This window comes from Urocampus carinirostris, chromosome 2 (assembly GCF_059441175.1).
Source record: "Urocampus carinirostris isolate Australia breed hairy pipefish chromosome 2, RoL_Ucar_1.0, whole genome shotgun sequence".
In the NCBI taxonomy this organism is placed as follows: Eukaryota; Metazoa; Chordata; class Actinopteri; order Syngnathiformes; family Syngnathidae; genus Urocampus; species Urocampus carinirostris.
This window is the reverse complement of record NC_142350.1, coordinates 45,923,059-45,946,932: the sequence shown is the minus strand read 5'-3', so window position 1 is coordinate 45,946,932 and position 23,874 is coordinate 45,923,059. Positions and strand designations below refer to the sequence as shown.

The 23,874-nt window shown below is 40.9% G+C and overlaps 1 protein-coding gene across 1 annotated transcript in view; it reads left to right on the top strand.

The window, feature by feature from the left end:
* Window positions 1–10,391: 10,391 nt before the first annotated feature.
* erfl1 (Ets2 repressor factor like 1) overlaps window positions 10,392–23,874 on the top strand; it is a 91,981-nt gene continuing 78,498 nt past the window's right edge. The window contains exon 1 of the mRNA XM_088327992.1: window positions 10,392–10,531. The gene's annotated coding sequence lies outside the window, so the exon portion shown is untranslated. The remainder of the gene's footprint in view (window positions 10,532–23,874) is intronic.

The window sequence follows — 23,874 nt, the reverse complement described above, 5'->3', positions numbered from 1 at the left end:
ATAATCAACTTCTTTTGTGTACAAGCGGCTGCGGCGCTCCATGCGGTCCTACTGCTCTTTGGCACTCCCTAGTGGCTCCCTGGCACTTTTTCAACAAACCAACCATAAATTATCATTTATAGAATGTGTACAATGTCTAAAAAAAAAGAAAAAAAGAAAGAAAAAAAATCAAAATGTAGATCCTGTCATGTAGAAAAACTGATATCGAATTTGTTATTAGTTATTTTGGTTATTTTTAAATCAATAGTTACAATCTAAAACAATGCCCTAAATGGTCTTTTACAAAAATATTACAAAAATAAATATAATTGGGAATCGAGAAATACAATTTTAAAGAAAAGGACAATTTAAAGACCGAAAAACTTTCATAAATCTGTCTGTTTCATGCGTGAGTATTTCTGCGTGAATAGTGGCCTAAATCAGCGTTTCACAGGCACTTTAGGATTGGAAACATCGACTCTCCTTACCCATATTCAAGGGCAGATCAGCTTTTTGTACTTAATTGGAATGGTAAGTATTTTCTTGAAATATTGACGCGGTGGGGTAGTGGTTTTAAAATCCGCCTCGCAGTACCAAGGTCCCGGTTCAAACCCCAATTTTGATGTCACCCAGCCACCCAATAAATCTCTCCTTTTCCTTCCTTCTATCTCTCCGTTCTCTTTTATCAAGTCAACAGCCGTCTCCCGTCCTCCCCGCCCGCCCTCGTTCCTCCCCCTCCGCCCTCGTTCCTCCCCCCCACCTCTCTCACTTCAATCTCAAGTGTTTTCAATTTTATTCTAGAGTGGAATTAACTACCCCCGATGTCAAATTGCCGACGAAATCGATAATAATATCTTTACAAAAGAGGATATTCCAGTCTCTCGCGTCGGCTTTTGAAAAATGGAAAATTTAGCCGAGATTGATTCATTAGTTGACACGTTATAGGACGGTATAAGTATTGATCGCCGCCTGTCATGTCCCATCTCGGCTAATCGAAGCTGAGGCGCTCTGTCGATGGGCGCATTTTTCATAATTCCGTCGCCCGGGAGAGAGAAACAGAGAGAGAGAAGGGAGGGGGAGGAATGAAGAAGCAAGGAGAGGTGACTTCAGGTTTGGGGGGGTGATGAGAAATAAAGTGGAAAAAGAGGATAAGGTGTGAGCGAGGAGGGGGGAAGCTGATAACCAAATGCATGAAGCAATTAAAGGCAAACGGGAGAGATAACGAGAGGGGGTAAGGATGGGGTGCACAACAGGGGGCACTGTTTTTTTCGTTCCTCCCTCCAAAATGACTTCCATGCAAGTTTTTAGTTTTCAAGGCCTTAAAATGTACAAAAGTCTCACCTCTTTAAGCTCGCGCCACTTCAGTTACATTGTCACCCCAAAATTTAGCTCATTTGATATGTATTTTAAAATATATATACATATTTACTTATTCCTCGCCCAGAGCACTTCCATGCAGGTGTTTTATTGACGAGACCTTGAAGTGTACAAATGTTGTGACTCAAAAAGGTCACACTCAATGAGTCAAGACCAGAACGGAAACAGGACCCTTTCGCGTAATGTTTCTCACAATTTTATTGGGAAGAAGGGAAAGGATTGCACACACAATCTGGTGATCGCTGGTCGTGGAAAATAGGTCGCTCTGAACGCGGAAGCGGGACTTCCGCGGCGAGCGAACGGAAAAACGTGTGTGGCCGGGATAGAAGAGCAAAAACGTGGTCGGGATTGGAAACAAGTCAAAAGCCAGGTGAGGAGAGTAGACGTGGTCGAGATCAAAAACGGATCGTTATTCGGGACAGGAGAACAGACGTGGTCGAGATCAAAACAGGTCGTAATTCGAGACGGGAGAGCAGACGTGGTCGAGATCAAACAGATCGTAGCGGGAGAAAAACAAGGGCAAAAATACAGGACAGGCAAAAAAGGGCTTGCAGTGTAAAAACAGAGATTTGCAGATGGGCCGACAAAAGGAGACTGACAGGACAGAGTTTAAATACTGACAGAGAGCCAATCTGTCAACAATTGGGCGCCATGGCAACCATGACACACATACGGGGCCAATTATCACCTCATTGCTCGTTTTAGGTATATTTTTGATTTACTTATTCCCCCTAAAGCACTTCCATACAAGTATTCCATTTACGAGGGCTTAAAAGTCTCTTACAGCTCACACTACATAAAATACCCTTTTACCCCAAATGTAGTTCATTTTAGGGTCGTTTATTTTTCTAATTTGACTTGTTCCTCTCCCAAAGCACTTCCATGCAAGTATTCAATTTACAAGCTTCTAAAATTTCTTCGTCCTGGTGGTAAACTACACTTTGGCAAAACATTTATGGTAATATAAGGAATGGAAGTGCCGCCTCCCAACGTCACACTCAATAATATGCATTTTTATTTCATTGTTAGAAAACGTTGCTAATTTTAGGTTTGGGGTTTTGTTTTCATTTTTTGTTCCTCCCTCAAATCACTTCCATGCAAGTTCTTAATTTACAAGGCCTTAAAATCTACAAAAAGTCCCACCTCTTAAAGGTCACTTTGCGTGAAATAAATTCTTAAGTCAAAAGTTACCTCATTTTAGGTTTAAATTTTTTAATTTGTAATTGCTTTTCTTCTTATTCCTCCCAAAGCACTTCCATGCAAGTACGTATATGATCTACTACGCCTTAAAACGAATGAGAGTCTTGCTTCTTAAACTCCACGAAATTTAGGTAATTTTAGGTGTTAATTTTTACTCTTTATTTATTCCTCCCCAAAGCACTTCTATGCAAGCATTTGATGAATGACGCCTAAAATTGTACGAGAGTCCCGCCTCTTAATGGTCAAACAATGGAAAAGTAATTCTTACCTCAGTAGGTTTAATGTTTATTATTTATTTGTTTATTCCTCCCCAAAAGCACCTCCATGCAATAATTTTGATACACGAGGTCTTAGTAGCCTAGATGGTAAGGCGCCCGCTTTGAGACTGGGAGGTCGGTGGTTCGCGCCCCGGCCGAGTCATTCCTAAGACTTAAAAAGTGGTCGGCGGCGCCCTCTGTTGGCTGCGGCTGCATCGGCTCGCTACAACGGGTCAGGTGCAATCGACATTTCGTTCTGTGTACATTGTTACACAGAATGACAATACAAGGAAATTATTATTATTATTAAAATACTGTTGTCATGACAATAAACTGCATCCTGCGAACAAATTCTGGTCATGTTTGGAACGGACTTTCTGCTAGTTAGTACCCATTGGTAGAAAATTTGTCTCGTTTTAGATTTGTTTTCTTTTAACCATCCTGTCCGTGCAAGTATTTGATGAGGCATTATGATGTACAAAAGTCCCGCCTCTAGAAGGCCATCCAATGGAAAATAAATCCTACGCCAAATTTAAGCTAATTTTTGGTTATTTTTAAAAATGTTTTATATATTTATTCCTCCCTCAAAGCACTTCCTTTCAAGTATTTGATTTACGAGGCTTTATATGTGTGGAGGTCCAGCCTCTTAAAGCCCACACCGCATAAAAACAATTCGTACTCCATTGTCAGAAAGTTTTGCTAATTTAAGGTATCATGCTTTTATTTTTTTTACTTATCCCTCCCACAGCACTTCAATGCAAGTATGTATAACATTTGCAAGACCTTGAAATGTATAAGAGGCTTGCTTCTAAAAGCTTACACGTCGGTTCTCCGGCCCCGGCTTACGGCCTCTTTTTGTCCCCTGACTACGTCTATTCTCCGGTTCTGGCTTACTACTCGCTTCCGACAACGCCTTGCTCCCCCAGTCTACCAACTGGGGTACTCTACCAAGTCGTTTTTTCTGTCCCTGACACCGCCATCGCTCACTACAGAAGATCCACTTCCGGACCGGACCGTGGGCGCCCTTTCTCTTTCCTCCAATAAAACGTAACACAATTGGGTCCTGTTTCCGTTCTGGTCCTGGCAAGTATTTGATTTACGAGGGCTGTTCAAGTACAAAAGTCCCAACTCTTAAAGGTCAATAACATTTGCTTGTTTTAGGGTTAATTTCCATGATTTATTTATTCCTCCCCCAAAGCTCATCCCTGAAAGTATTCAATTTATGAGGGCTTAAAATGTAAAAAGACACGCCTCAAAGTCAAACTATGTAACATAAATTACTACAACAACATTTACTGAATTTTGGATATTAATTATTATTCGTTACTATTTTTATGTTGTATTTATTCATTCATCTCCCAAAGCATTTCCATGCTAGTATGGGATTTACGTGGCCTTAAAATGTTGTCGTCATAGTGATGAACTACATCCTGACTACAAATTCTGGTAAAATTAGGAACTGAAGTCCGGCCAAATGAGGTCAAATTTAAGAAAATAAGAAAATTAATTCTGCCAATGGTGAAAATTTTATTTTTTTTGCTGCATGTGCATCCTCCTGTTACTATGGCGCAAATGGAGCAACTCCATTGGCCAGACAGAAAACTATGGCGCCATTAAATAAAATCAATTAAAAATCTCTCTAATAAAGCGAATGTGTGTTCTTCTTTATGTAATATAAATTGAGAAAAGTGGAGAAGAGGAGGGTAAGAGGGGGGCGTCATAAATAGAAATTGGAAGGCTTAAGCGCACAAAAGTTGCAGGAGGGAGAGAAAACAGTCGACGGCAATGATTAAAGAAACTTTTGATGGTTGTTTTTCGAAAAGTTGTAGCTAAGTCTGACATAAAGCGCCGGCCCTTGGGAATCTCGTCACGCCGCTTGAAAATCCCCGTCCGTCAACAAAAGGCGGACCGACCCTCCCTGATTATTGGATTTGTGTTCTTTTTTTATATATATTGTTCAAAAGAAATACACGTCTAAACATAAAAGACAATTTTTCTCTGCAAAAAAAAACAAGTACCTCAAGAGCTGGGCAACAAGCTGCTTGGGCTTTTTACCAATGCGGCTTTTTTGGTGCTCCCTAGTGGCTCCCTAGTGCTTATTCACAAATGTTTGATAATGGAAAAATATATGGTTTCTGTAGGAGGAAAAATATGACATACGTCTTCTTCCTCTACCATTTCCAATGAATATAGTGATAGATATAGAGTATATGTATACAGTACGTGTCGACTTCTAAAAAGCTAATTTGAAATATTATTTTTCAGCATTTTGGGTTGCTAACCCCTGCTCAAGAGGAATATTGTTCGAAATGAATACATTAAAGAAAATAGTCTCTGCAAAAAGCAGCAAAATGGTTAAAAAAAATCATGAAAAAATAGGCTCCAATTAGAGTAAATGATCTGACTACAAGCTACAACAATATTTCTTGATTTCTAATATTTTTAACAAGTATTGCCGGCTTATTGAAGATTCTGAGTAGAATATATATATATATATATATATATATATATATATATGCTGGTATAATTGTTTTATCAGGCCGAAAACTGTTTTCAGTGCCATAACTGTCATGCACCCTTCCTTAGTTAGTAGCATGTATAATGATTTTTTTATGTAGTAGTAACGATACTTGGTCTCCTCCCCATCACTTTGTCATGTGTGCAAGGGATGGGCGAGCTTAAGATCAGCTGCATGTATGAATGCTTTTGCGATTGTACGGGCTTCTGAATTTGAGTCAGTACAGTAGGATGAGTTTGACTTTGAGAATGTTTTTGTCACGTGTACAGTGCTGTGAAAAAGTATATGCGTCCTTCCAGATTTTTTTGCGTATTCATCACTCACAAAGGTTTCAGATCCTCAAACCGATTATAATATTTACACAGAGACAACCCAAGGAAATACAAAATGCAATTTTGAAATGTTGATTTGTTAAAGCACAAAAAAACTCAAAACCTATATTACCCTTTGTGACGTTTACAATAATTGGCAATGAGTCAACACTGTGGAGGAATTTAGGCCCACTCTTCTTTGCAAAAATTGTTTCTAATCTGCTATATTGGAAGATTTTCTAGCATTAACTGCCTGTTTACGGTCACACCACAGCATTTCAATTACTGTATTTTCCGCACTATAAGGCGCACCGTGTTATAAGGCGCACCTTCAATGAATGATATATTTTTAAACTTTTTCCATACATAAGGCGCACCGCATTATAAGGCGCTATAAGTGCATGCTGGTTCAAGATCAGGTAATTGTGCAATTTTGTAATTGTAATCTTGTGCAGTCCTTTGAGACATTTTTGTGATTAAGGGCTGTATGAATAAATGTGACTTAACTTGACTTGGCTACAATAGAGGATGTAGTTACGTTATGCAACCATCAGATGGTGCCGCGCTAAAGGGAATGTCAACAAAACAGTCAGATAGGTCAGTCAAACTTTATTAATAGACAATACAAACAAGCTTTCCACAATCTTCATTCACTACCAAAATGAATAAACAGCTGTTTTATTATTTACTCTCAGGTAAAGCATTTTCGTGACACATCTTTAACATCTTTGAACAACAGCAAGGCATAACATTTTACTTTTCCTCCCTTTAGTCAACACGCAAAAAACCGTCTGATACTATTATGGTAAATTAAACGTTAGTGCAATCGCAATATAGTGACACTCGTAATGTGCAAAAACAACAAGTGCAAAACAATAACAAAAAAGCAATAACATAATAACTGTAAAATGTAAAACGTAAACACACACCAAGTAGGACCACCTCTGAATTCTTTAATGTTAAGTTCCCGTGCCAGCGCTGTTGCCTTCATTCGAATAGTTATTGTACTGACACTTCTAGTTGTTGCTCTTTGTTCAAAAACCCACTGTTCAAGTGTGTCCTCTAACTGTGGCCATCTCGCTTTTATTGCCACGGAAACTTTGTTTAGTCTTCCTTACTTGGCGCAGCTTATCCTCATGCTTCCTCCACTTGTTGCTGCTCTATTTCCGTGTTCTACTGCGTGACTGATCGCCTTGAGTTTAAACTCTGCGTTGTAAGCGTGTCTCTTAATAGGAGCCATTTCAGGGTCTTTATACAAACGCACAAATAAAAGAGAATCGTTTTTTAATATTTCCCAGTATGCACAGCGCACTTCTTCTTCTACCCGAAAAATGGAGTCGGTGGCTGCTTCTCTTAGTTGCGAGACCTTGCAATTCAATATTGATCCATATATAAGGCGCACCGGATTATAAGGCGCATAGTCAGCGTTTTTAAAGAAAATCAGATTTTATGTGCGCCTTATAGTGCGGAAAATACGGTAGATTTAAATCCGGACTTTAACTTGGCCACTCCAGAACCTTCATTTTTAGGTGGACTTGGTGTTGTCTTTTGGTTCGTTGTGGTGCTCCATAATGGCCGGACGTTATCCTTGAGGTGTCTGGACTCGAATGGAGACAGGATCCACTTGCGTTACGTTTCTCTCAGTTTTATTGGAAGAAAGGAAACGGTTGCTCCCACGATCCGGTGATCGCTGGGCGCGGGAAGAAGATCGCTCTGAACGCAGAAGTTGGACTTCCGTGGCAAGCGATGGCGGTGTCGGGAACGGAAAAACGGGTCAGTAGCCGGGACAGGAGATCAAAAATGTGGTCGGGTCGGAAACAAGTTGTAAGCTAGGAGAGGAGAGTAGACGTGGTCGGGATCAAAAACAGGTTTGAAGCCAGGGAACAGACGGGAGCAGAAAAACAGGTGGGAGTCAGGGTCGAAAAAGGCTTTCCTAGTGTAAACTAAGGTTTGCAGACAGACTGGTGACGGAAAAGAGTGGGATAGGGACAGGGAGCCAATCAGAGTCCGAAGCAGTTGGTGCCAAAGGAGCGGGCACAGGTGCATTACATCGGTAATCATGACTTGAGGATCTTTTGGTGAACACCAGAATTTATTATTGCATTATTATATCCAATAAAAAGCATTGTGAAGTTTAGAGCAGAAATGGTAGTATAATCATCTTTGTGAGAAAAAAAGAGACCAGCAATTCCAAGACGACTTTAAGTACCGTATATACCCGCATATAAGCTTGCATCACATATAAGCCTGCATCACATATGAGCGACCCTCTAATATTGCTTTGAAATAGCCATATACTAAAATAAATTATTTTTTTTAAATTTTGCAATACTTTCCTTCACCTTGATCGTTGTCCCTGTTTTCCACTTTTAATTCCCCTTATCACAAACTTTCTTGGGACCCATTATTGTGGGCAGAAAAAAGAAATGCAACAGAAAAAATCACAACCAAATGAAGTGTGGTCCCTCTTAAACGCACCAATTGACTCTACAGGTAAAAGAGATATGGCAGGGCATTATTCCTATCTACTGGTAAGGAGTGTAATTGACCCTCTTTATTTTTTCTTCTGAGCATTGTTTTGCTGAGTTAAAGGCCCTGAAAACGGGGCCGCGTACCACTTTTGGTTCCGAGGCCGCCATTTAAGAAACACTGCTCTTGAGGAATACATACCTGTCAACCTCCACGGCTCCATGCCCTTACAAGTTGCCGTATTTTCCCTTACAAAATACCAAAAAATCTTACACCATATATTTTTTTCAAACGTGTTTCTTCATGTACTTTAACATGTTATATTCTATATGTGTTTCGTTATATCATTCTGTACATATTCTTTAAAAAAAAAAAAAAAAAAATGTTATCCGCGTAACTAAAATATCCATTAATAACACATTAAATTTAAATTTGTAAATAAAGATATTTTTGGGAGGAAAAAATGAGTTGGCATTTCTATTTTGTAAACAAAACCACAACATCAATCTATTTAACAGGGACAGAATATACAAACCTTTGCAGCCTTGTGTCTGGGAAACATGTTTTTCATAAGCCAACTGTTGGAGGTATGTTGTGCTCTGCGATGAAATGGCAAAACATCACTTCTGCAGCTGTTGAGGAGTCTTCGGTGTAGTGCCTAATTTCGACTCCCCTGCAAAATCCCCCCCCCTCGCGTGAACGCGCATTCTGCTGCGCTTCCGACAATAGCATTATTGTTTCAATAAGCTTATTACATAGAATACGGTCGCTATTGTTGTAAGCGCAGCAGAATGCGCGTTCACGCAAGGGGGGAGGATTTTGCAGGGGAGTCGAAATTGGGCACTACAGCGGCAGACGCGTGCGCACAGTAGCATCAAACCGCTCACTTCGTTTGCAACGGGAAAAAAACGATACCGAGATAGAGGTTACCGCGGCGTACTCGTTTGACATGATTGATTTGCCGTTTTGGTGATAGTCGGTGTATACCGGATGGTACCCATCATCATCAATCTTGCGTTTTTTCCGTACGGATTTTCTTGTACGTCGTACACGTCTTAAAATGCATAATAAATGTACTTTGCACGGTAAAAACGTACAGGTTGACAGGTATGGGAATAGTCACAGAAATTCTGGCAGCAAGTTGAGAGACTCACCATGCTATCTAATAGAATGAAGAAGGCGTGGCTTTGTGGGCGGGGCTAGAACAAATATGTTGGATGTCATAGCAAAGTGGGAGGGGCCAACAAATACTTCTCTAGGAATAGTCGCAGGAGTTCCAAAACCTGACTGTGTTTTCTGTTCCGATGAGTGTGATGGCCTAGGTGGGCGTGGCTAGAAATACGGTTTTAGGTGTGTTCCGAGTAGCAAAAGGGGTAAAGACCAACAAGTACCTCTAAAGGAATTAGATGCATCAAATAAGAGCTGATTGGTCCGACAGATTCGGATTAAAAGTAAAGGAGGTGTATACGGGGTTGTAAGTGGGGGAAGTTGACATGGGGGTAGCAGGGGGGGGCGTGGCTTCAGTACTTGGCAGTCTCCGGGTATCTCAGGTTCTCTCCGACCCAGGGAAAAGCGGTCGATATTTAATTGTTATTGCTAGCGCGGAACGCACGGAAGCGGGGCGCTGTACCAAATTTTCTCATTTATTTGCTATTCTTGTTTCCTCACCCTTTTGCAGGGGGTAGGGGCGGCCAGGCGGGAGATAAGGGGGGGTCACGAAAATCGGTGAGGAGGGGGGTCTTTACCCGAGAAGGGAAACGCTTGTGTCCAACGCTTTCAAGTTTGCGTCTCGTGCACAAATCAGATGAGGTCCCCCAACACCGACAAACACCCCCCCCGCCACCCCCACCTTTTCCTCCCCCCCGCCGACCCCCACCCCCCCTAACATGTCCGAAATGAAAAATCTGTCACTTTCATCAAACGTCTCTTGGAATATTGTCTACACTCCATTCCCGGGGATCGAATCTTATTTAGGTGGAGAGAAGGGGAAAAGGGGGCTTGGTGGGGTGCATGTAAGGCGGGGGGAGGGGTGGGGGGCCGACGACCAGGACGAGATTTGCCATCTGTTTTCAAATTTCATTCCTCCGTGAACTTTATTTTCTCCCCACTTCGGACAAAATTATAACCCCATCGATCCGACGCTCGCAACACAAGGCCCCCCGCCTCCCTCACATAGACCCAACCCCACCATCAATCCCCCCCCCCCTCTCTCCCTCCTGCACCACCATGCTTCTTAAAGGCTTTGCTTATGTAATCCAAAGCATTTTGTTCGCCGGTGTCGGACACTCCAGTCAACTTTTTTTGCAGGCGTAAAAAGTAATAATAATAACAATAAAAGTTTTTCTTCACCCTGCACTTATTGTGCTTATTCACTATTGTGGGATTCCTGATAACTCCGTGGGAAAAAAACAGCCAAGTGGGTGAGTTTTCAAACCGTTACTATAGCGATAGGCCGATTATCGGCCGGTCCGATTATTGGGATCGATATTTGAAACGTGCTACTTTCCTGTTTTATTTCTGTAGCTGTGTATCGTCACTGTCATGAGAAAAAAAAAATGTCGTTTTCACATCTGTTCTGCCTTCACTAGCGATAGGCCGATGATCAGTCCGTCCGATTATCATCCGATCCGATTATTGGGTATGATTATCTAAAGGTACCACTTTCCTGTTTTATTTCTGTTGCTGTGTATTGTAGCTATTATGTGAAAAAAACAAACACATTTTTCGGGGGGCATTTTTGCCTTTTACTACTGATATGCTGATGATGTTTTGTCCGATGATCGTTTGGCCCGATTATCGCCGTTGTTATCTGGATCGATATTTAAAATTTTCTAATTCCTATTTTATTTCTGTAACTGTGTATCGTCGCTGTCATGTGAAAGAAACAAACAGATTTGTTTTGGGTCATTTTTAATCATTTTTGCCTTTACTACTGATAGGCTGATGATTGTGTCGTCCTATGATTGTTTGGTCCAGATATCACTCTAGTTATCAGGATCGATATTCAAAAGGTTTTAATTCCTATTTTATTTCTCTAGCTGTGTATCGTCGCAGTCATGTGAAAGAAACAAACACATTTGTTTTTGGTCATTTTTAATCATTTTTGCCTTTACTACTGATAGGCCAATTATTGGTTTATCCGATGATCGTTTAGTCGGATTATCACCTCGGTTATATGGATCGATATTTAAAAGTTTCTAATTCCTATTTCATTTCTGTAGCTGTGTATCGTCGCTTTTATGGAAAAAAAAATTGACCTTTTTAAATTTGTTTTGCTTTCACTAGTAAGAGGCCGATGATCATCCGATCCGATTATTGGGTTTGATTATCGAAAAGTACTACTTTCCTGTTTTATTTATGTACCTGTGTATCGTCGCTGTCATGTGAAAAAACAAACACATTTTTGGAAGGTCATTTTCAATCATTTTTGCCTTCACTTCTGATAGGCCGATGATTGTTTCGGCCGATGATCATTCGGTCCAAATATCACTCTGGTTATCGGGATCGATATTCAAAAGGTACTACTTACCATTTCATTTCTGTAGCTTTATCTCGTTGCTTTCATGTAAAAAAAACTTTTTTGTCAATAGGCCGATCACAAATTATTGTCCTGTATGATTATCGGTTTTGCTAATGTAAAAGATGCTACTTTCCTATTTTATTTCTGTAGCTGTATATCGTCGTTTTTATGCGGAAAAAAAACTATCAATTATTTTGTCTAATTTAAATTTCTTTTTGTCTTCACTAGCGATAGGCCAATGATCAGTTTGTCCGATTGTTGTCCACCCATATAATTGTCCTGTCCGATTATGTTTTTGATATATAAGAGATACTACTTCCTTATTTTATTTCTGTAGCTGGATATCGTCACTGTCAGGTGAAATTAGTCTTTTTTGGGGGGTCATTATTATCATTTTTGCCTTTACTGGTAATAGGTTGATGACAGGTCCATCTGATTATCATCCAGTCTGATTATCGTTTGGTCAGATTATTGCTGTCAATATTTGAAAGGCACTACTTTCCTTTTTTTATTTCTGTAGCTGTGTACTGTCGCTATCATTTGAAGAAAACGTTTTGAATTTGTTTTGCTTCTACTAGCTAGGCTGAATGTTGTTTGGTCTGATTATCATCCGGTCTGATGATCGGGGTCGATATTTGAAAAGTTCTACTTTCCTATATCGTTTCTGCAGCCGTATATCATCACTGGATAACAATTTTTTTGTCATTTTCAGTTTAGCTTTACTAGCTATCTGATTTCCATAATTCTTTATTTTTCACCTTGCTTACTATTTATAAGCCGATCATCGGTCGGTCAGATTATCGGAAAAGCCGGTTATCGGAGTCGATATTTGATATTTTGGGTCATGCTAGCAAAGTAATTGAGAGGTTCTACAATTCTTATTCAATGTTTATTTTATTTTTGGTTCTGAATTCAATATTTTTTGTATTCGCTTTTTACGGTTTCTTTCAAATACTTCCTAGTTGAATGTTTTATATTCATCGAGTTGCTTGACTCATTTGAAAAATTTTGTTTTTAAAGTAGTTTATTTTGAAATTTGAGGTAACGTCTATTTTTATCATATTGTTTTATACTTTATTTTGCTTTTCATTATTTTGTTTTTATTCTCACATTTTTCACAATATTTTTTTGGGGGGGGCGGGGCGCCAGATATTTATTTAGTGAGCTATTCGATGTTAAGTGATTTGTTTATTTATTTACCTTTTTGTAACCTCGAAAGACGATCACTACGTGTGCAGTTCGATATTTATAGCGATTCTAACAAGTTTATTATTGCCAATCAAGGTGAGGGCATCAGGGGATGAATCGGACCTTCCAAGCACAACTCAGTCCAGTTGATACTTGTGAGCGTTCTTTATTACAGCATCAAGTTTTATGGCCGCTGACATTAGAGGTTAGCGGCTAGCTGTTATTTAATTGAGGGTCACACTTTAGTTAATCGGCCTGGACAATCGCCGACCACGTGAGAATTTTAGGTGGTTAGCCAATATTAGAAAAAATTGAGTTTTGATCCTTCTCATTTCAAATTGAGTCCATGCAAAAACAAAAAATAAATACAGAATTTTAACGAAAAATATGAAATATATTATTAAAAAAATCTTAATGGAATTCAATTATTCTTAATGGTTTTAGAAATTTTTGAGAATTTTTCCAAGTTGATAATTTTGTTTTTATTCATTTTAATTGTGTCTAAAATATTTACCGTCTCAAGTTGAAAGACACCTAGCTTTCAGCTTTGTCACCACCTGTCGGTCATTGTTTTGCTGTGTATCCTTTTCAGAAATTATTTTTGCATATTTGTGAATAGTAAAGTCAAGTCAAGCCATGTTTATTTGTATAGCACTTAATCACAAAGAGTCTCAAAGGGCTGCACAGACCACAGATTATTGCAAACCACAGACTATTATTACACCATTCCCTGATCTAAAACCTACATGAGGGCAAGGAAAAACTCAAAAACCTTAACATGAGGAAAATGACGAAACCTTGAGATATTCCCCCTTCCAGGATGACCAGGCTGCAATGGATGTTGCAATAACAAATAATACACAGATCTCATCTCATCAGCCGTACCGCTTATCCTCAGTAGGGTCGCGGGGGGGCTGGAGCCCATCCCAGCCATCTCCGGGCAGTGGGCAGGGGACACCCTGAACTGGTTGCCAGCCAATCGCAGGGCACACAGGGACAGACAACTCATTTGCCCATTCACACCTAGGGACAATTTGGACCGGCCAATTCACCTGAAATGCATGTTTTTGGAACGTGGGAGGAAACCGGAGTGCCCGGAGGAAGCCCACGCACGGGGAGAACATACAAACTCCGCACAGAAAGTCTGGAGCTGGATTTGAACCCACGACAGGTTCCCATGACATGAACTGTGCCGCACAAGCGCTAACCACTGCGCCGCCGTGCTGCCCTTAATACACAGATATTGAATATTATTTATTTTCTACATTCCAGCACCGCGGACTACAATTTAAACGAGGCCCGAAAATTTCATACATTAGTTGTCCTGGAGTACAAGTCAAAATTTTTTTGCAGCTTATATATTTAAATTGGCGGCTCGGCGGCAGGGTGGTTATCATGCAGCACCACGGTGCAGTGGTTCAGGATTCAAGTCCAAATATCGCAGCCTCCCCGTGTGAAGTTTGCATGTTCTCCCCGTGCCTGAATGTGTTTCCTCCGGGCACTCGGGTTTCCTGCCTCATTCCAAAAACATACATGTCAGGTGACTTGGCCGGTCTAAATTGTCCCTAGGTGTGAATGAGCGAGTCAGTTGTCAGTCTCTGTGTGCCATGCGACTGGCTGGCAACCAGTTCAGGGTGTCCCCTGCCCACTGCCCGAATATAATTGGGATGGGCTCCAGCACCCCCGCGACCATACTGAGGATAAGCAATGCCGATAATAAATGAATGGATACATTTAAATTAATTAAACATATTCAAATTATTGAAGGCGGCATGGCAGCGCAGTGGTTAGCGCGTGCGTGGCACAGTTCTGAGGTCATGGGTTCAAATTCAGCTACCAGCATTCTTGTGCTGGGTTTGCATGTTCTTCCTGTGCTTGTGTGGGTTTCCTCCGGGCACTCCGGTTTCCTACCACATTCCCAAAACATGCATGTCAGGTTAATTGGCTGGTCCAAATTGTCCCTAATTGTGACTGAGCGAGTGTGTCTTCTGTCTCTGTGTGCCCTGCGACTGGCTGGCAACCAGTTCAGGGTGTCCTCTGCCCACTACCTGAAGATAGCTCGGATGGGCTCCAGCACCCCCGCCACCCTACTGAGGATAAGCAACGCTGATAATGGATGGATGGATGTAATTGAATTAATTAAACATATTTAAATTATTGGCAAAAACGTTAAAATTTCTTGCATAATAGGATGGGAAAAGACATACATCGATTATACTGGAGTACAAGTCACATTTTTTGCAGCTTGCTCATTTAAATGATGTAAATGTATTTAAATGATTGACAAAAAAAAACTTTTTTGTGCAAGATAGAAAAAGACATGCAATTGTCACACTGAAGTGTGGCGCATCTTATTGCGGTTTTCCTATTTGAATTCATCCATCCATCCGTTATGCACCGCTTATCCTCAGCAGGGTCGCGGGGGTGCTGGATTCCATCCCAGCTATCTTCGGGCAGTGGGCAGGGGACACCCTGAACTGGTTGCCAGCCAGTTGCAGGGCACATATGGACAGACAATTTGCGGAAACCGGAGTGCCCGGAGGAAACCCACGCAAGCACGGGGAGAGCATGCAAACTCCAGACAGGAGGTTTGATCTCTTGACCTCAGTACTGTGCCGCGCTAATCACTGCGCCGCCGTGCTGCCCTCCTATTTAAATTATTTAACAGTATTTAAATCATTGACAAAAACCTTGCTAATTTTTGTGCATGATAAGGTGAAAAAAGACATCCGTCAGGTCGATCAGTTGCGTTTAATTTTGCAGCTTGAGTATTTAAAGGTGCTGTATGGAATTATAAAGATTTTTACTCACTGACGCCATCTTCTGGCTTTTGTCATCATCGCAGCCTTTGCCAAAGTCCTTATGTTGTGCGTGCAAGACATGCTCGAATAAACTCTTCTTTTCAATCTTTTTAGGGGTTACGGTTGGCGTTTGGACTCTATATGAAGCAGGCCTTTTCTTACTCTTATCGTTTTCATGATACACTAACAAAAATCTGCGGTGACGGGCATAAAGTCATTCTCCAACCGCCCCCACTCCCACTTTTCCTCCTACTTAATGTATTCCACAGCCCAAACAGCTTCTTTAAAAGTAAGTAAAAGTAAGATAAAAGCAGATAGGTGCAATGGAAATTAGAGCTTAAGGGCTTTTCAAACTCAATGGGGCATTCTTAACACAAAATTAATTGACACAATATTTGACTTTTAATTTTTTAAGGACACCTCAAACGACGCCCCAATTCCCTTCTTAAATCTGCGTTCAGGCTCCGTGTCTCTGCACCATACAACTCAGTCGGCAAAATCACACTCTCATACAGTCCCCTCTTAACATCCATACTCATACTCTTGTTGCTCATCTCTCTTCCTTGATTCACTCTGCAATACCTCGCACTCCATTCCACCAACTGCAGCCACATCACAACCCAAGTACCTCTGTGTTTAAATGATTCACAAAAATGTGTCATTTTTTCCACAATGCGTTTGGAAAAAAACATCTGTCGCACTGGAGTATAGATCACAGTTTTTTTTTTTTGCAGCTTATGTATCCAAAAGATTTAAATTATCTACCAAAACTTTGCTTATTTTCAGGCCGAAACAGAAAAAAATGAAAGTTTTCTTTGCAAAAAATGCTGAGGATAGTTTTTGGCGTAGAAAAAGAACACAATTGTTGATTTTTTAGCGTAAATAATGTCAGCGCTAATTTTTGGCACTCATGATGCAGCATGAGACACGATGACATAGATTTTTTTTTCTTCTTTTTTTCTTTAATGCATTGTGTAGAAGAAAACCTAAAGTTTTGTTAAAAAGAAAACACCAGGTTTTCTGCAGTATATAATGCTTTAAAAAGAAAAAAAAAAACATACTTTTGACCAAAAAGTACGACACATTAGATGATTTAAAAATAAAATTGAATTGCTATCATTTTTACATTTTACCAGTATAGAAGCCTTCTACAGTATTGTTTTTTGTGGATTACATGCAAGTTTATGGCATATTAGATTTAGATTTAGATTAGCTCTTTGTTTTTTATAACCATAGATCATGAACGTGCTAGTTTTCGGCACGCTTGATGGAGCACTACACACAGGAATATATTTTTTATTTCATTTTTAAATTTTAAAATTTATATGTAAGTTGGTCCGGAATAGCCCACCTTTAAATAAAAAATCAATTTGTAATCAGGAAAATCGGTTATAGTCATTTATATTTTCACTTTTACATCATTTGGGCCTACCCCCACCCTGCTCACCCCTGCAACTTCTTATTTCCATCCCAGCTCTCCCACTTAACCTCATATTTCACAGCTGAACTACGGCTAATTCCGTCTTTTCCCCCCCATTCACCAAACAGCGCCGGAGCACGCTTAATTACCCGCAATTAAAGGCGAACGTTAACGAGAAAATTGCTCTTTTATGAAGCGACTTCAAAAGGGTGAGGGCAGAAAACGTGGCCGGGGGTGGCGGAAGAGGGACCCCCTCCCTTTTTTTTGAATCGTCTTAGTAAAATAAGCAAACATTCTGCTGGCAACGCCTCAAGCTGTGTATAATATTATCATATTGCACAACTTGGAAAGTCAACTTTTTAATTGAGATTTTTAACTCAGTCCTTTGTGTTTTATTGGATTCCCTCCTTTTACACACATGATCTATGAGCAAGCTATGCCATCTTGTCGATGAGATTCAACTGTGTTTGAGAGGGGGGGGGCGCAAACTTTCAAGTATCCGATTCTGTCGATGACAATCATCTGTGTTAAAGCCAAACACTTTTAACTGTTTAGCATTGGATTCTGGCGATAAGATTCAACTGTATTTGAGGAGGGGAAACCTCCAAATATTTGAAGAACAGCCTGCTATTTATATCAGGATTGAAATCTTAATGTATCACAGAAGTTGCAAAGTAAACTTTTAAATCGCAGATGTACTTAGTCCTTTGTGTTTTTTCGGATTACCTTTTTTTACATACCTGATTTATGATGTATTAGCGAGCTCTGCCAAAACAGAATGCCTATTTTGTTTCTGGTTTTGCAGCGTCACATTCCTTCCTGTTTTATCGTATTCTCTTCTCGTACACACCCGATTTATAAGCATTTTCTGCCAAAACAGGATACCTGTCTCTTCAATTAGATTCAACTGTGTTTTGGGGTTCGTGTGTGGGGGGGCTCAGTTAGGTTTCGGGAGGGGACCTCAAACTTTCAAGCATTAAATTCTCTTGATGAAATTTAGCTGTGTTTGAAGAGGGGAAAGCTCTTCTTTTCCATATCATGATAGATATAAGATTGTTTAGCACAAGTTAACTCACCAGTTTAACTCAGTCCTTTTCATGGATAGGATTCAGCTTTGTTTGAGGTGTGGAACCTGGACAAACCTCGCAAGACTGTGGCCCTCAACGACCCGACTTTGACACCCGATAATTTTTTTAGTATCTGTATTTTCCGATAAGAGCAAACAAACCCAATAAAGTCTTGTTTGGGGGCTCTCTCATAACAGGATGTGATTTAGCTGTGTTTGCGGAGAGGAACCTCTATAAATCTTGCAAGAGTGCAACCTTCAAGGACCTGATTCTGGCACTCTTGGGGCCATCACAGAACTGATTTTGACACCCCTGAATATTGTCCTGGTATGGCTATATCGAAGCAGGATAGGATTCAGCTGTGTTTGAGGAGAGGAACCTTGAAAAACCTTGACTGTGGCCTGAGAGGACCTGATTCTGACCCCTTGAATAATTGTTTTAACTCTGAATTTTTGGATAAAATGAAACAAAGCAGACAAAGTCTGGTTTGGGGGCCATGTCAAAACAGGATAGAGCTGTGTTTGAGGAGGGGAACCTTGCAAGAGTGCGACCTTCAAGGACCTGATTCTGGCACTCTTCGGGCCTTCACAAAACTGAATATTGTCCTGTTCATGGCTATTTCGAAACAGAATAGGATTCGGCTATGTTTGAGTAGAGTAACCTTGAAAAATCGCGCAAGACTGCGGCCCTAGAGGACCTGATTCTGACCCCTTAGTTGTTTTAACTCCAAATTTTCTGATAAAATCAAACAAAGCACATAAAGTCTCGTTTGGGGGCTATGTCAAAACGGGATAGGTTTCAGCTGTGTTTCAGGAGGGGAACAAAAAAAGACTGTGGTCTTTAAGGACCTCTTTCTGACACTCTTGAATAATTATTTTAACTCCGATCGTTCTTATAAAACCAAACTAAGCAAATACAGTATTGTTTGCAGGCTACATCAAAATACGATAACCTTTTCGTTGATTGAAATCAGCAGTGTTTGAGGAGGGAAACTTCCAATTTCCGCAAAACAGCAAGGATTGGGTTCTGACGTTTTGGAGCAATTTTTAAAATCAGAATTTTCAGGTAAAAGCAAAGAAAGCCTATAAAGTCCTGTTTGGTGGCTACAATGCTAACAATTAGATTTGATTTCATTGGAGAATGCCTCCACAGCTGCTCCCCTAAAGCCCGCCCTCCTCCCTTTCCTCTCCCCCTAGATTAAAGTGGGTGTGTTAATTCGGCGCTGTAGCGATCGAAGAGCTCTGGCAACAATGGGAAATGGGCTATTGATCAGAACAGCTCAGATTAAGACTCGGCACTGGAGCTCTTTCTTGCTTTCTTCCTCATCGTTTCCCACCTTCTTCCTCCTGTCTTCCTGTCTGTCCTGTTCGTGTCACCCCCCAGCCTCCTTAAAACCCCCTCCTCATTCAGACTCAAAGAAGAAAGCTGGTTTTGCATGCTTTTAAAGAGTCCAAGAAGGTCTTTCTTGAAAACAAAAGCAGGCGTGCCGGAGGCGGACACAAGTTTTAGAAGTTTTACTAGCTTTTATCCAGAAGAGGGCGCCAAATTGCACACTCATAATAATTGAGATAATCAGACTGAACAAAGTATTAAATGTAGTATTCCGTCGCCATATTACGATTTGACTGTAGCGTATTTGGTGCATCACTTATTTGTTTTCCTTTTAATTACATTTCGGTATTTTTAACTTCAAGAACGCCAGTACATTCAAACAATCGGAGAACTGCCTTCAGTTTCCTGGGCACTGATTTTAGTAATTAACTTTTCACCTTAGTTAAAAGGGTGATTTTATTTATGTCTATCCACAAAATAACCATGCTACATCGCTTCGTAGTATTTATTTAGCTGTGCTCGTTCGTGGCTATCCGAAAGCATGGACTTACACTAAATACGGATGGAAGTGTAAAATCCACAAAAAATGGATGGATTCAAGAGTGACGTTCACTATATATGGATAGATGCAACGGTGACATCCAATTTATATTAATGGATGAAACTGACATGCAACATATATGGATGGATACCACTGTGATATCCAATATATACAACTGAAGACCTGCACTATATATGGATAGATTCAATTGTGACATCTAAGATACAGGACTGTCTCAAAAATTTAGAATATTGTGATTGTTTTTTCATTTTTATTTTCTGCAATACAATTAAAAAAGACAAATGTCATACGTTTTGGATTCATGACAAGACACATTTTTGTCTGGTCAATTGGATATTTTATGACGTTCGCGTTGTGGTACTGATCCATTATCCCCAATCAGCTTTTGCTGTGAGCAGGCGCTGAGAGAGAAAATTTGTGACGAGTGGTCGCTCTTCTTTCTGTTATTTCCGCCCAAACTGAAGCCCACTTGTGCGTCCATGATCCGTTATCCCCTGTCGACTTTTGCTGTGGGCAGGAGCCAGCGAAGCACATGTTTAGAATGGGGTGAAGGCTATTTATGGAATTTCACACAGTGTTGGGGTCTGGTCACCATAACCATGGCAAACAAATGGTTAAAGTACTTAGAGTGAAAAATAAGTTAAAAAAATTCAAGTATAAAATTGTCGCCGTCATGTAAATAAAAACATTTCTCCGACTTTAAAAAAAAATCAAATAAAATGACAATGCCTTCAACATCAATAGCCCTCGAAAACCACCGTAGCAAAACTGTAGCGAGCCAGTGGCTTTTTAACACTGCCTTAGGCCCAAAGTGGACGCCTTCAGGTGCGATCTCATCTTGCCATCCGTCACTCCCAGACCCAATAAAAAAAAATAAAAAAATCCAGCTCGAGTGCCAAAATTAGCTGTCATGATGGGGCCCCGGGACCCCCGGCATCGGATTTGCATCGAATGGACATAAAAAGGCGGCAAACGCCGGCCGACAGCAAATCCATACGCCTGAAAAGTGAGCCGGGGATCTTCGCCTCTACTTAGATTAATTAACTCACTCGATGGGGATGTGATGGGTCGGTTATTCATCCTGCGGCGCGGCCCCGGCGCTCTGTCGGACCCGCCTCTTGGGTCTTGTGCGCACAAACACACAAACAGACACGCACACAGGCCAACATGCACAGTGAAACGGACAAACACTCGCAGACACACGCAGTCAAACACTAAAACCCAAAGACACAAGCGCACGTAAACACAGAACCATGCATGGTCAAAAACACAAAACACACAAAAACATGTACAGTCAAACACACAAACAGGCCAACACACACATTCAAACACACGCAAACGTGTGTGGTCATTAGACATACAAACACATAACACACAATTGGTACCCAAACACACGCAGTTAAACACGCATAGACACTAAAACATGCAGTCAAAAACACACGAGTACACGATCTCACACACATGTAAAAAGACAAAACATAAAAAAATATACTGTGAAACACAAACACTAACAGACACAAACACACTAACTTGAATGATCACAGCACAAGTTATCACGCAAACAACACATGGGGTCAAACACATGAACACACGAAAAAAAACATACGCTAACTTGAATGTTGGGACAGACGAACAACAGACACAGTCACACATGGACGAAAATACGCACACAAACACAAAAACAATATACAATCAAACACACAAACATGCCAAGTCGAGCACACAAACACATGTAAACTAACAAACATCTATGGTCAAACACACGAAACCCACACAAACACACATACGCCAACAAACACAAACGGTCAAACATATGCAAACATGCACAAATGTGTAAGGTAAACACATTTAAACCTAAAAAAACACGCAAAGGTAATCGTACAAATAAACACAAACGCTCATGCAGAGTCTAACACACAAACGCATAAAAACAAGCAAAACATGGGTGAGATATATATATATATATATATATATATATATATATATATATATATATATATATATATATATATATATATATATATATATATATATATATACAATATCATGTCATGGTTTGCCCATTACTCTCACCTGCACTCGCTCGTTTAGTCCCAGCTGCTGCTTGTTTCCTGATTGGTTCCCCTCCTATTATACACGTTCACTCCTGGTCAGTCCGTCTGCGAACCTCAGCGCATGCAAGGCAAGCACTTTTGACTCTTGCTCCTGGTTTGATCCCGACCAGTTACCTGTATCGATCCCTGATCCAAGCTCCGTTCTCCTGTACCGGCTACCCGTATCTTGATTCTGTTTACTGTATCGATCCCCGATCAAAGCTCCGTTTTCCTGTCCCGATTGCCCGTATCCTGATTGTGTTTCCTGTATCGATCCCCAGACCAAGCTCCATTCTCCTGTCCCAGCTACCCGTATCCTGATTGTGTTTCCTGTATTGATCCCCGATCCTAGCTCCATTCTCCTCTCCCGGCTACCCGTATCCTGATTGTGTTTCCTGTATCAATCCCCGATCCAAGCTTCGCTCTCCTGTCCCGGCTACCCGTATCGTGATTCTGTTTCCTGTATAGATCCCCGATCCAAGCTCCGTTCTCCTGTCCCAGCTACCCGTATCCTGATTCTGTTACCTGCATCGATCCTGGATCCAAGCTCCGTTCTCCTGTCCTGGCTACCTGTATCCTGATTCTGTTTCCTCTATCCATCCCCGATCCATGACTTCCCACTCGTCCTGGCTACCCGACTTGCTCTGATCTCTGACCACGCTCCGTTCGCGAGGGCTCCCCGCTCCTCCAGCCTAGCGAGCACCAGATTGCTGTCTTTTTCCTCTAGCCCTGACTTCCCCGATCCCTTAATAAAGCATTATGTGAAATGTTCCGCGTTTGAGTCTACTGCCTGCAGTACTAATCCTTGCATAAACATGCCGCTTTGGGTGTCTCGTTAAAAGTATACCCAGCGATGAGCTTTTTATTGTGAAAAACAGCAATCAGCATATCCAACGATTATATTTTCAAAACTAATTTTCCGTTTTAGAATTCATTAAGATGAAATGTTGCCCGTTTATCCGATCATTCGTCCGACTGTGAAAATAATCATTTGTAATCACGCCATGCCGCTGTTTTTGGCGTCCAAACTCCAAAACGGTCGTGATCGGTTGTTAAGTTATGAATTATTAAGCCGAAAACGTTTGTTGTCGTGCTTTTGCAGTTGATCCCTGCCTGCCGTCGACACGGATTACAACCCAGAATGGAAAACTTAAAAAGATCAAAAAGAAAGAAATCAATGTGGACTTGACTGCCACTTGAAATGGATCAGGCGGGGAGTTGTTGTCTGTGTTCTAGTGTGTGTGTGTGTGCTTGAGGGGGGTGCTCAGTTTTCCTAAGGTGCTCATACTCTTCTAAAAGTGATCTGGAGAAGAATGAAATTAGGTTTAGAATATCTTGGTAATCAGTACCCCCAGAATAAAACGATTGAAGTAACTATATAGTATAGAGTAAGTACTCATTTGTAAATTTTGTGAAACAATTGTGCGGCACAGTTCAAGTCATGGGAACCTTCTGCGTGGGTTCAAATCCAGCTCCAGACTTCCTGTGCGGAGTTTGTATCTTCTCCCCGTGCTTGCGTGGGTTTCCTCCGGGCACTCCGGTTTCCTCCCACATTCCAAAAACATGCATTTCAGGTGAATTGACCGGTCCAAATTGTCCCTAGGTGTGAATGAGCGAGTGAGTTGTCTGTCCCCGTGTGCCCTGCGATTGGATGGCAACCAGTTCAGGGTGTCCCCTGCCCACTTGATGATTGCTGGGATGGGCTCCAGCACCCCCGCGACCCTACTGAGGATAAGCGGTGCAGCTAATGAGATGAGATGAGAATTAATAAATGCACGTC